Below are 15,302 nucleotides of genomic sequence, written 5' to 3' on the forward strand. Positions count from 1 at the left end.
TTTTTTTTTTTTTTTTTTGGAAGCTAGTCAATTGCCTGTTCTCGGCTTCCCTGCTAAGCAGCATGAGGTGGGGAAGGCTGGTGAGTATTGTCTACTCCATTCACAGTGAGGGGTTATAGTAGAATTCTGTAAGAGAAGTTCCCAAAGGCAGAACTCCTAGAAGTGGAGTTTGTGTCCTTAGTATTTGTTGAATGACATTTGGTCTGAAGCTTTTAAATCAGCACAATTCTAGAGCCCAGTTGATTCTGATCCCGCTGGGAATGTGCATCCCTGGAGTATCCTCTGTGCTCCACTCATGTGGTGGTGAACCCAGTCCTTCTCCCATTTCACCATCCATGGCTCACATATCTCAGCCTTCTGGGCTCAGTCCCCAAAAACATGGTTCACAGCACCCCCACCCCCCACACACACCTGATTAAGTTCCTGGTCCTCATCAGCAGTCCTGAGAATTCGGAGACTCAAAGTGTAAATTTCACCTGGTTTTCTAGTGCTACTCTGGGTCATGTGGTGGACTTCTGCCTGATTACATTTTGGGACTCAGCTGAAATTACACAGGTATAGGTATCTGGGTTTGGACCCCTACCCACAGGCTTCCATAGGGCAGCAGGTAATAATGGTGGCTGTCTTGGCAGTTTCTTGGCGTAGCATCTTTCCCACATGAGAATTTAATGTATTTCACCCACAAGATCAGTTTAACAATGTCCTGACCACTGATTTCGCCATTTCAAGACATGCCATGGTGCCATCTGAAATGCAGGTTTTCTTAGTTCCCCTTTCCAATTTGCCTGTGGTAGATCTGCATTAGCTGCTATCACCACTAGTGGTGGTTTTTTCCTTTCTTTTTAAAATTTTTAAATTTTATTTTATCCAACCTTTTGAGTCCATAGACTGTTCTGAGAGTCTGGCATTAAATACCAGTAAGATTTCTCTTACTCACCTCAAAGAGAAGCTCTCTGTCTGCTTTCCTGGTCTCACATCATGGAGCAGCTTGGAAAGTAACCTCTTCTATTCTGCCATCTTGATTTGAGTCTGCTTATTTTATCTATGTCATCCTAGTTTCTACATGTACAAAAATATTTAGTACCCAGGTGCAGTGGTGCATGCCTGTAATCCCAACAACTCCCGAGGCTAAGATTGGAGGATTATAAATTCAAAGTCAACCTCAGCAATTTAGTGAGGCCTTAATCAACTTAGTGAATCCATGTCTCAAAATAATAAAATATTAAAAGGGCTGTGGGATATTGCTCAGTGGTTAAGTGCCCCTGTTTTAAATCCCTGGTTCCCCCTCCCTCCTGTAAAGCAATAATTTTAATTATTTAAATAGTAAGTACTTTTCATATTATTAGTTTGTATATACTGCAAGATTCACAACTGTACAACCTAATACCTTAATATTTCATGAAGCAAACTTAGCTTGTGAGGGACATGTGTCCTAAAACAGAGTTAAAGAACTAAATGATTTTGTGTTCTAATGACATATGATACATTTCTTTTTGTATAAATACTAATCAATACATTAATCAGATCTCTTGATAGTGAGAAAAACTTTAGGAAGCATTGCCTTGGGTAATTTTTAATTTGTGCTGAAAAGTTTTAAACGTATGCTATTTCAAATCAAAGTACAAGTGTGAGTAAATTATGTATGGTGACTTCTTGTTGCTTAAAGCTTCATGCAAAAGAAGAATATTTTTATTCGCATCTCACTAATATGCCAACATTTACTCCTGTTTGCCACAAGTAAAATGGATCGAACATCAGATAGCTCATTATAGAGACAAGTAAGCTGCATTCCCAAAGTTGGATGACAGAACAAGTCATGGTGCATATTGTAATTTTAGTACTACTGTACATCTTCAAGCTGTCTAAGTTAAAATGCTTACTAAGCACTGCATTGGAGCTGTCAGTATGCTTCATGGGGTGGTAATTAAATAAAGGCAGTGCTATGGTTTTGTGGAGTTAAGCCAATATCTGATGCATTCTAGAAATCTCTTTGAGAGAGCTGCTTCTTTGGACCTTAAGTTTTGAAAAAGTAACTTTCACCTGCATGAACTAATCTTTCATTAAAAACTCACTTTTTAAGGGTGCTCACTTAAAACATCCATTTTTGACTGTCAAATCAATATCTAGTTTGTCTAGCAGAGAACTCAATTGTCTGCTGTGCTGCCCTTGGCAATGTTAGGCTTTCTGCAGTACTAAACAACAAGATTTGAATGTGATGGGAAGACCTAAAACAGAACTACAGGAAAGAACAGTAATTATTTAATTCATGCTAATTTTCACTTTTTCTCTGGAATTTAACCCCATAGTTTAATAGAGAATTGTATATATAACTTAATAGGAAATGAATACTTTTGTTCTTTTATACTTAGAGATGTTCATTTGTTATTTATAAGCTGTGTCACTGATAAAAGCATGCTACAGAATAGCACTGGGATCAGTGAACTGCGGTCCAAAGGACAAATTTCAAATTTTTTCTGCATCTGTTTTAGTGAAGTTTTATTGGAATAAGTCCATTTTCTTATTATTTTCTGTAGTTGCTTTCATGCTACAATGGCAGAACTGAATAATTTTGATAAAGATTTTAAAGTCCCCTAAAAGACTAACTTATTTACTACCTGACATTTATAGAAAAAAAAAAAAAACAACTTTTGATCACTGGTCTAGAATATAGATTTACAAATTATTTGCTTTTGCAACTGTAATGAGAAAGAATAAAAATATTATTTCAGATGATATGTATTTTCTTTTTTTCAAAGTGGAGAATATTTGTGTGTTTCTTTAATTAAAAAGAAATGTCTAACAGTATCTTATGGTAGGATATAGGTGCTTGAATGCAAATCAGTATACACCTTCAGGTGGATAGTTTAGTAAGTTTGATTTCTTCAAAGTAAAATATTTTCCAAAGTATGTTATGAGATTGGCATAGAAGAGAAATTGAAAATAGGGCTCAGGTGAGGTAGTGTAGTGGTTTTTAACCATACACTTATTACTGGCCTGGAAACTTTATGAATTTGGTTAGTCGGCTTCCTTTACCAACTTGTTCTTGGCAAGATTTCCAAACCTCTAGCTGTATTATGGCTGGGAATTCATTCTGTATAGCAGACTATTTCTTATGGATGACTCAAAGATAGTTTCTGGGCCAATTAATATATATATATATATATATATATATATATATANTCTGTCACATTTACTTTCTCCAAAAAAGTAAAATAAACTTGTTAGAAAATAAAAAGTATGTATGTGTTAAGTTATTTTTAAATTTTTGATATCTTCATTTAACTGTGAAATAGGTGTTCGTGTGTGTGTGTGTGTTTGTGTTCACAATCATGATTAAAGAAAGCTGGTAGAATTTGTTGTAATGAACTAGTTTCAAAAATGTAGCTTTTTTAATAAGATATCTGGCAGAAGAATAATAGATAATGATGCAGTGGTTCACATTAATATTTTCAAAAATTGATAAGAAATCATCACTCAGAGCCAGCTTGGCATTTTCCTATAAGACATCCTATTTAGGACTCTGCATCTCAGCTATGCAGTTCTGTGAATTTGAATCCAACAGAGAAGATGTAGCTTTCATACAATTTTCTTCCGTTATAAGAACCATAATCGTTCTGATGCAATACTGTAAGCCTGAATCACTTAAGTCATATCTGATGACAGCAGGTGTTCTTCAGGTAGTTACAGGATGAGGAGGGCACATGTTGTTCATTGCATCTCAGCATCACCCATGTAGACTCACTGTAGCTCTGGGTACTGGGTATTCAGGCATCAGTCATGGAGAAGGATATGAAAATATTACAACTTAGCAAATAAGCTAAAACATAACAGTATATTTTTTAAAAAGGCTAAGAAATCTAGGTTCAGAAAAACATTTAGAGACTCTTTCAATAGCAGTGCTAAGGCAATAGATGGATGAGATGTAAAACTGAAGAGTTAAGTATTTATATTATATGTCTGAAAAAATTACTCTATTGTGAATTAAACAAAACCTAGGGATTTTCAGATTTCATGCATTACAGTGTTAACTTTCATCAAATTTTGAGAGAAAGCAACCTATTTTAGGATTCCTGAATTTTTTCTTTTCAAACACACATGATTTTAAATATTCACGTCTCCTTATCTATTTCTAAATGTCAGAGTTCTCAGTCAGACTTGAAAAATCTTTTACACAAGTCCTTGGCAACCTCCAAATTATTCTTGGTGACTTTGATATCTCTCTGGCCAAAACTGAGACCACAGGGGTACACCAAAAAATAAATAAATAAATAAATAAATAAATAAATAAATAAATAAATAAATAAAAATAAAACCACCTCTGGATTCCTGAATTCTGAATTCCAAGGTTTGAAGAAGAATTTTAAAATAAAGAGCCAAAATTTGTGACATTGGAACAAATACAGCCTACTGGACAGTCTATTGAATGGTTTTGAATAAAGTGGAAATTTTATTTAAACACCTAGATTTCCAAATAACATTGAAAATCTGGGATAGTTTGACATTCATTTTGTGTTAAATTTTTTCAAAGTTGTACATTCTGAAAATAAAAAAAATATTAGATAGTACAAAGGGTCATAAGAAAATATTCTTAATCCAAATTCCATTTTCACATTTTTTAAGTACTCTTCCACAAATGTTTATTGCTTATATTAACATACAAGTGAAATAAACAATGGAATAATGATAAACATATTTTCAATGCATAAATATTTTTTCATTTCATATTTTAACAATTGATAACTTCTTATTAACTTTTATTACTTTACTGCTTCATGCTTTCTTTTATTCTATTTATGTTGTCATTGCTTACTATTTTTAAATTAAATTCTTTAATAAAACTTGCTTTTTTCCTCTCATACTTAAAATTATTATTATACACATTTCAAATGCTATCCCTATGATGTTTTGTAGGAACTGTGGTCCTTACAATGATATAGGGTGGAGGGCTTCACAATGCAAGGAAAATGGGTTGGGAGGGTCTCCAGACACCCTGTGAATATTATGCGGCATTCTTCTTGGATAGCCTATCATTTATTTATATGGGCATCCAAAATTTTTTTCTGATAACTCATAATAGATAACCATTCTTATGGAAATAAGCTCCTTTTCTTGATAATGACTGGAAATTTTAGCCGGATTAATATAATTTTGACCACTTAAAAATCCAAAGCAGAGAGCCCAACCTAGAATTCAGGTCTTTTGACCTCTATTCTGTTTTACTAATTCTTTTCACTGGCATATTGAGTTTCAGGAATTGGGGGGCTTACAAGGGAAGAAGACATGCATGTGAGGTAGCAGTGGCATACAAGAAGCTTTAGTTGGTGGTGCTTCAGTGGGTTTGTACTTGGAGAAAATTTTCTCACAGCAGGAAACTTTCCAAAGATAATGTTTGTGGTTGAGAAAGGAGGACCAGACAGGGGTGCTATGAGTCCAGATGAGGTGTCTCATTGAAAGATGGAAAGTCTGGGTCAGAAGGCTCTAAAAAGGAGCAGAATATTGGTGTCTTATTTATAGGCCTAGGGTTAGCAGACGATAGCTTCAGGTTTACAGAATATGAAAATCAGGTAGGCTCTAAATGGCTAAATCTCTGCTTATTTGGACTGTATTTGAAATAATAGGATTTGTAAAAATATGGCTTTGTTTCCAGTGGGCTTTGTAACTAATGGTGGTAGGATACTGTAAAAAAGTAAACAACAAAGGACCAATGAAGACAGACCATGTTTGTCTCATATAACAACTAGACCACACTGCTTTTGTGCACATGTTTTGTCATACAACATACTCAAAATATACATAACATATATACATAACATGTATACATACATATTTGTACAAAGTTGAACTTCTCTATTCCCCTCCCTAAAACCATTCCCCTCCTTGTCTTCTTCAGAATGATCTCTTATATATTTTAGATTAATATATGAAATATGCATCATTTAAAAACAATTTGTAAAATTGTTTTAGGATGATTAAAACTTTCAATAAATGATACAATAATACATATAGCTTTTTGCTTCCTGGTTACCCTATTTGAGTTGGTTGGAATGGATCCAATTGATACATGTAGATCAAGTTTATTTGCCTTTATTGCTAAACAGTATTTCATTTTGTGAATACAGTGTGATTTTAAAGCAATTTTATATCAATATCCATTGAAATTGTTTCTAGTTTTTCATTTGTGCAAATGATGCTGCAGAGAATATTCCAGGACATGTTTCCTTTTGTAAAGGCTTTACTTGGCTATACCTCTTAAATATTATGGAATTAAATTGGCAAATAAATTCCAAACCCCCATATGCATAGGTCTGGGGTTATACTGAAATTATACATAATTCATATTAATAAATTTATAATTTGGGCTTATAAATGTTAGGTATATTTACATATAAGAATTATTTTAACTATGATAATATTACTCTTACCTGCCATTTTACTAAGCTTATTTTTAATAAAGATGCATCATTAATGTTATTGCTTGATCATTTTTCCCAATATGTGGTTTTGGTAATCCCCCAAGTGCACAGATAGTTGTGAATGTTTTAATCACAGATTTGTATTTAGGAGAATATTATGTTGAAAAGCCTTCATGAATCTAGCACTGTTGCTTGATTAATGATTTATTAAATACATTAGAGCAATTAGAAAAATGAGATTTTTAAAAAATGTTTTCCTCTACAGCTCAAGTAATTTAAATCAGTCTCCTAAGAGATGTATATTGGGAAAAGTCATAAGTGGCAGGCACATGACATAGTAAGGATAATGATTATTGTAAATTGATAACTTCTAATGGGAAATATATACAGAGCTTTGGAATTACATTCAAAATCACTTGTTTTCTTGCATTTATTGTATGAAACAAACACAGAGAAAGTGGTTAGCAAAAACAGGTAGTTTGAAAATATTTTAACATTTTTATCTAAACGAATGTCAGATTTTTCTAAAAATGAAAAATTCTAAGTATAATAAAAGTGTGTATTTATGCTCTCGGCAGCCAAATGTGCTTTTTAATGGAATTTAAATAAATGGAATTTTTATGACAAAAAAAGCAACAGTAAAAGCAGTGATTATGTTTTTCATAGTTCATTTGCCTTCTTTGCCCTGCAGACCTTGTGTAGAGGAAAATGAGATCCTGAGTGAAGTCTACAATGTCATTGACTCTGAAGAAGGACTCAGAGACCCATTGGTGTTTAATGACCCTTACTGGCCTATGCAATGAGAACTGGTATGATCTTCAGAAATAGATGGTTCTTTGGCAATGTTAAGAAATATTATTTTCGTCATGTTTTAATGCAGTAGACAGACACTTTTATGCACTGCCTGCTTTTATCTATTGGTTTTGCTGAGAGAGAATTAGGAAAGGTTTGATGAAATATTACTTGCAGTATATTAATGAGCACTAATCCTTTTAATTTGATTACATCCTTAGGGTTTGATTTAGTCCATAAAAGATACCAGTAAAAACCTAAGACATTTAAATTTATTCTGTGTAAACAGATTCATTACATAGAAATGTTGTTGCCATTCAGCCTTGAAGTTTTTGTTCTTGAACAACTCAGAATATATTCTATTTTACATTAATAATGAAAGAGCTTATATCTTTATGTGTTCAGTGGATGTTGAAGCATTCTATAACAAACTATTTTGTAATGCTTGTTGTATTGGACATTTCAGAATCACTACCCTGTAATTTGTAGAAAACAATGATAATGAAAAGATCTCAGAAAAGAACATGATTTTTTAGTGTAAATATTTTTATTTTTTTCAATACTGGGGATTGAATCCAGGAGTGCTTCACTATTGAGCCACATTTTATTTATTTTTAAATTTTGAGACAAGATCTTTCTAAGTTGCTGTGGCTGAACTTGAATTTGTAATTCTCTTGCCTCAGCCTCCCCAGATTGGTAATATAGTCACACATCATCATGCCTGACTAGTGTACATAATTTTTTAAAAAATTTAGAAGAAAGGTACCACTGAGGATTTGGAAAGGACATATTTGAAATGTGATGATGACTTGGTGATAATACTGGAGAGAAATTAAAAACCTTGTTATATCCATATGCTTGGCTCTTCATAGGATTATAGATGATATTGTGTTGTAGAGGTCCATTGTTGTGGAAGGAGAAAAATGTTAAGTGAATTTAATCATTTTAATGAACCTAATAAGGTGAAAAATGAGAAATTTTGTTGGCAGTTCTTTCTTTATGACAATCATTGGCAATTACCAAGCCTACAGTCTGAAATAAGCTAAATACCCATGTTGGAAGATGTTCAGTTCAGTTTTCTGTGGTTTCAATCATCTTTTAAAAATGAAACATGAATTGACAAAACTTCAAGTGATATATGTGACTAAATCTGACACTTCAAAGAAACAAACAAAGAACTCCAGAAGAAAAATTTCAGGAGTGCTTCAGTTACTTAGAGCTGAAATAATCAGAAGCTAGTGAACTAGAGTTAATTAGGATCATAAAAAATGTTGGTAAAGAGTTGATTCTTTACCACGGAAGTGAAGCAGTTGCTAAGATTTTTTTGTAAAAATTAAGATAATAAATATTTAAGGCATTGTTGGGTCACTGTAGGCCTGATATATATATAATATATATATGTGTGTATATATTAGTTTTAGTTCTCTAAGAATGTAGAAAAATTCATAGTTTTGAGACATACAAAAATGGGTTATAGGCCAATTTCATTTTCAGGCCACAGTTTACTGAGAAAAATAGGGGGTGGGAGCTAAGAGAAAGAAAGGAGTCAGAGAAGAGAAAGCCACTCAGGTTTAGTTGTCTTTTTAGGTATTAAAGTGCTGTGCTGAGCAATATATCACACTGGTATAAATCAGAGATGAGAGGTCAAACTGAGTCATATTAATATTAGTATTCTTTTCAATATTATTATTTTCAGGTAGTACCATTCTATGGTATATCTTCCAGTATGGAAAAGATTCATTTGTGTATCAAGAGAAGCCAAATACAAAATTAAAAAATTTACAGTTTATGATTGGATGTTCTTTCTGAAACATATTCATAATACCAGACCTATGCTATATTGCAGAATCTATCCTCCAATCAAAATAACCAAATTTATTTGGTTATTAAGCACGTCAGGTGGGTTGTGATGCCTTACCAGGGAAATTAGAAACCTTGTGCTGATTGCTACTTTTTAATGGTTTCACTCAGCTATCAGGTTTTCTCTCTTTTTTATTCACTGCCAAATTTCCTAAAATGTTAGTTCATTCTCATATTCCTTTTTGTACTCATGTACTCTTCAACCACCTGGGACAATACAGTTTTGTGATAACCTCCCACTTATCCCTGCTGTTCATTCCCCTTCCCCAACTTTACTTACTCTTTTAATGTAATAGAAACTTTCAGTTGCTTTCTTACTTGAATCATCAGTTATATACTTGTAACTATCCAGATAAAACCCTCAATGGTTAAAATTGGAATCTCTAACATGGTATATTTTTGAGCCATTCATAATCTTCCTTTGTTGACTTGTTTCAATGCTGGCTGTTTTGTTCCTAGATACAATCTCTATACCAAATAGAACAAATCCCAAAGGAATACAAATGGGCATGATTCCTCTCATAAATACTCTTTGCTTTTACCTGCTCAACACTCTTTCTTTTTTAAAATACTCTTTAATTGTAGAAGGACACAATATCTTTATTTTATTTATCTATTTATTTTTTATGTGGTGCTGAGGATTGAACCCAGTGCCTCACACATGTGAGACAAGCGCTGTACCACTGAGCTACAACCCTAGCACCTCAACACTCTGTCTTGACTAATTCTTTCTTATTTTCCCAAATTTGCTTTTGCACTGTATTCTAAGATGAGATCTTTTTTTAAAGTGAATTAGGTCACTTTTCCTCTGAATTCCCATAACACACTGTGGCTACACTGCCGTTTGAATGAGTGAACTGGTGGATGAATAAATGAATAAATGAATGAATAAATGAATGAATGCTTGAAAATTTGTATGTGGTCTCAACTAGAATTATATGTTTAAATATAAAACTATATCTTATTCACCTCTACATTGCAAATCAGGGAAAGACATTTGGCATTTTTTATACCAAATAAGCGTTTATTTAATGAACAAATTTTGGAATGCATATATGAATGTAACTAACTGCTCACCACCTCTTTGGCATGCCACCTGGGAGGAAAGAAAAAGAATGGAAGTCTAGTGTGCTTGGCTGTTCCCTTGCAGACACAGCCAGAACATTGTACTTGTGTGCTCTGTTCACATTTGAAGGTTCTCATCCTAGAAGAGGGAAGAATAGATATGGGAGACAGCAATCCTTTCCAAGTACTAATTAAAAAAACAAAACATTTTAAAATAAAAAGCACTTTTAGTAAAATGTAAATAACTGAATTCTCTCAATTTTCTAAATTGTGTTTCTGAGACAGCATCAATAAAAGACAACTATCAGTGAATGGGGAATTATAAATCTACCAAATAATTTTTGAGATTTGAGCAAATTTTTATGAAGATAATTAAAACTATTTTTCAATAGAATTGAAACCCAAATTATTTACCATTATTTGCCAAAATTTATCACAGCAATACTACAGAATATAATGTTCTCAAATTTGAGGAGAAAATTGTTTATATGGACTAATTTCACCATTTTAATAAATCAGTAACTAATATATTCAAAACTTTAAAATTAATGTTTAATGTTCGATTCTATCATATTATTATTCTCAGTGAAAGAATAATTTTATTTTCATAAAATTACCTGAAGACAATCATGGTATTCTTTAGTTAGGCACTTGCAGAATTCTGATAAGGTAATGTTTTTTACTTTTTTGTCATAGAATATTTTTAAAGATGCATTTCTTGGGGAATCTTATCAAACTTTTAAATATCATTGTATTTATAAAGATTTGTATGTAAATTTAATGCTGTGTCTGCCTAAGTTTGTGCTAAAAATAGATCTTAAAAGAATTTGAAAAATATTTTGACAATGCCATGTTTTCTGAAGTACTGTTCTAATGATAAAGAGTTTTAAGATCTTGTACTAGACTTTTATAAACATGAGAAGTATTCCCCCATAATATCTATTGTAAGTGATATAGAAGAGAGAGTGAAAGCTAAAAAGAAGATGGCTTATTTTTATTAGATTAAGTAGAGAAAATTTTTAAAATGTGTTTTAGTGTATTTAAAAATTCAGAAGGCAATGAAAAGAATAGTTATGATAACATAATTTTTAAGAAGTTAAGGTAATCTACTTTTTTGATTTAATTTTTTATTTTAAAATTAATTTTGCCAAAAAGAGGTGTTGAATCTGTACATATTTTATTAAACCTGTTAAAAAATAGAGCAGATACAGTAAAAGTGAGATGATAATATGAAATTTCATCAGTAGAAGGGTATCAGGAAACTCCAGTACTCTTGGAGTTCAATATTTGTGTGTCAAGTCTCCTTTTCTTTTTGTCAAGGTGCTTGTGTAGACTGTCACAGAAGAGGTAAGAAGGCCAAAGTAAGGACAATGCCAAGAGTTTAGCTGTGCACTTCAGAAGAGAAGGAAATGTTTGATCTTTTAAAAATATATTTTGTTTTTTAGTGGAGTGTAGGACAAAGCTAAATCCAGTGGAAGACACAAAGATTTCCCACATGCCCCCTCTTCCATCACAAGAGTGGCCTCTCCTGTTATCAACTTGCCTAACCAAAATGGTATATTTGTTACAACTGATGAACTTACATTTATGTCAAATCATTTTAAAATGGCTTTTAGATTAAAAACATTTGAACTTTAAAAAAAAGTTGCTATGACCTGCTATATCGGGAAAAATATAGCATTTATGCATAGACAAATGTAGATTCAAATTTTGGGTAACTCCAGAATGGGCCAATTATTAACACTTTAATCATTCTGAAAGTCTGCTTGAAAATATTTCTGAAATCTGTGAAGTAAGTATAGTGATTACTACTTCACAAGATTGTTTATAGGATTACATGAGATTGTGAAGACAAAGTATCTGGCACAGTGTGTGACATATGGTGGGCATTCAGTAAATAACATGATAGCAGACCAGATTTTTTTCCTACCTAAAATGGATTGATGTTCTCTAACATGGCAATTAAATCATGATGGGTGCAAGTTTCTTAATAACATTAGATGACTAGTACAAGTAGAGGCTACTATTAATTCCTTTGTTTTAATATAATCAAAATAATGTCCACATTAATAGTCTCCAAAGAAGGCCTTATCCCACCAAAAGTTGCCCAATCAGATCCATTAGTATACAGGATAAAGTATGAGAACTTCCATTTATACTTTATTTAATTTTTCATCTTTAAAGTTAAAAGTTTTCTGAATATATTATAACACAAATAATATATTAGCATATATTTTAATTTATAAATATTTATATGTACACAGATTGTGATATATGCACGATGACTTATGGACAAAATATTTGTTGCAACTCATATCCTCAATAAGTACTCATAAAGTAGATGCCAAATCTTTTTCCAGAGTGTTTTACATCTGAACAAGATAGGCATTAAATCTTTAAAGATGAGTCAAATATGGATTTTCACTTTAACAGGCTTAAAGTGTAAAATAGATGATGGCATATACTAATAAATAACTATATTACCAGACAGAAAACTATTATGTTAAGAAGACACAATTAAAGTCATTTATAGCTAGTAGGAAGTAACATGTGAATTGGGACGAGATATGAAAACACTGGAAACAGAAGCATGAAGATGGGAAAATATTTTGCTGAGAGAAATCTCAAATGTTTGGTTAAGAAATCTGAACTTGGCTCATATTAATAAAATTTTTAAGACTTTTTAGAAGAAAAATTGAATTATGCTTGAATACTATTGATTTGTTTTCTACATTCATTTTCAAAACATTTATTTTTCAAGCATTAAGGTCAGGTCCACTGCTAAATATGCAAAATAAAAATACAAATTATTTGCTGTTCTTGTCCTTAAAAGACTCACAGTCCAGTGAGATAGAAATGTAAATATACTCACTGCATTTTATGAATGTTTGACAGAGTTATGGATAAAAGGAAAAAGGTTAATGGCAGCACAGTGCACTTATTCTGCTCAGGCATGTTGGAGAGGCCTCATTGAGTCAAGAGAGAAATAATCAACTTATTTTGGGGTGGATTTATTTTTGGTGTGTGTGTGTGTTTGTGTGTGTGTGTATGGTTGGAATCCAGAGAAAGAGCAATGGAGAAATGGCTGGATAAGTTTCATTGCATCTAATCCCAAAGGACTACATGTTTAAAGGACATTATGTAGAAAAGAAAGTAACACAATCAACTTCATCTGATGAAAGATGACTTAGATATCAGATTGAAGAATAATAAAGGAGACAAAGATGGGATGCAAAAGAGAACTGATAGGAGACATCTAAAACTCAGGAAGATGAAGAAATTTCGATCTGAGTGCATAAAGTGGGACTAAAAGCCAAAATGTAAAACCAAACACATTTAATATGAAGACACTGATATCTTATATGTGTATGAAAGAAGGATATGGCCAAAATGATTTTAGATTGGTTTGGAAATATGGAATGTGATTATATTAATCTGTTAGGGCTATTGTAATAAAATACTAGGAATACATGGCTTAAAAAACAATTATTTTCTCACATTCTCAAGTCTGGATGCTAAAGATCAAGGAGCTGACACTATTGGTTTCTTCTGAAGTCTCTTTCTCTTTGGCTTGCAGATGGTTGCCTTCTCACTGTCTTCTTGTGGCCTCTTCTCAGTGGGCCTATACCCCTACCTTATGAACTCATGTAACCTTAATTATATTTAAAGGCAATTGAAAGGTCTTTAAAAGCTCTATATTCAAATATATGAATACCTCAGAAATATGGCAGGTATACACCCATACCACCTCGGTAAAGCAAATTTCACAATAAAGCAAGTCATAATTTTCAGTTTCTTGGTGTATATTAAAGTTATGTTTATTCTATACTGTAGTGTAGTAGGTGCATGCTAACATTATGTCTATAAAATTATATATATATATATCTTATTTAAATATACTTTATTGCTTAAAAATGCTAACAACCATCAGGTTCTTAAACAAGTATTTTTCTGGTGGAGTGTATTGCCTTGATGGATGTAGATGGTTGATGACTAATTAGAGTAGTGGTTGCTAAAGATTGGGGTGGTTGTGGCAATTTCTTAAAATAAGACAATGAAATTTCCTGCACTGATTGACTTTTCCTTACACACACACACACACAAAAAAAAAAAAAAAAACTTCTCTATAATGTGCAAGCCTATTTAGTAGCATTTTACCCACAGTAGCACTTCTTTCAAAACTGGAGCCAATCTTCTCAAAATCTGCTTTGTTTTATTAAGTAAGTTTATGTAATTTTCTAAATCCATTGTTATTTTAACAATGTTCTTAGCAGTCTCAACAGCAGATTCCATCTTAAGAAACAAATTTATTTGCTCATTCATAAGAAGCAACGTCTCATTGTTAAAGTTTTATCATGAGATTGTAGCAATTCAGTTACATCTTCAGGCTGCACTTTTTTTTAATCAAGAGAGCAATATATTACTTTATTTTCAGCTGTCAATTGGGCATTAGTTGGCCATCCTAAGTCCTTATTCCCACTTCTGTTTCAACTCTAATACCTTTTTTTTTCCTGTGTCTTCATATATGTACTTTGCTTATTTTTTTTGTTTTATTTATTTATTTATTTATTTATTTTTGCACTACAATTCTTAGTACAACTTTATACCACAATTTATCATATCTCTGATTGTATATAAGGTATGTTGACACCAAATTCACATCTTTATACACATATTTTGTATAATGGTGAGGCACTGGGTTCGATCCTCAGCACCACATAAAAATAAATAAATAAATAAAATATTGTGTTCATCTAGTGCCTTTTTAAAAACAGATTAATTACTATACATATTTGAAATATATTTTGTAAATTTATCACGGATATTCTGGCAAATAGTTACCTAAATAATCATTTATGCCACACAATATTTTAAGATCAGTTCTGTTTCACAATGGAAGAGGAATCCTAAGGAAAAAAGTCATTTACCATCTGGTTTTGTTTTTTAATTAGTGAATTATAGTTATACATAATAGTTACATTCATTTTGACAAAAATCATACATGCCTGGAATAAAATTTACTCCATTTTAATCCCCAGTGTCCCCACTTTCCCTTCCCTTCTCTCTCCTTTTATTTTCCTTTCTCTACTTGTTTTCTTTTATCTCATTAATTAATTTATTTTTGATTGGTATATATATATATATATATATATATATATATATATATATATA

General features: G+C 32.0%; 1 long non-coding RNA gene across 1 annotated transcript in view; it reads left to right on the top strand.

The window, feature by feature from the left end:
• Positions 1 to 15,302, top strand: part of LOC125619139 — a 298,706-nt gene that overhangs the window by 180,533 nt on the left and 102,871 nt on the right. Inside the window, exon 3 of the long non-coding RNA XR_007350661.1 lies at positions 7,105 to 7,222. This is a non-coding gene — a long non-coding RNA (uncharacterized LOC125619139). The remainder of the gene's footprint in view (positions 1 to 7,104; positions 7,223 to 15,302) is intronic.

The sequence above is a fragment of the Marmota marmota genome, unplaced genomic scaffold (assembly GCF_001458135.2).
Source record: "Marmota marmota marmota unplaced genomic scaffold, marMar, whole genome shotgun sequence".
Lineage (NCBI taxonomy): Eukaryota > Metazoa > Chordata > Mammalia > Rodentia > Sciuridae > Marmota > Marmota marmota.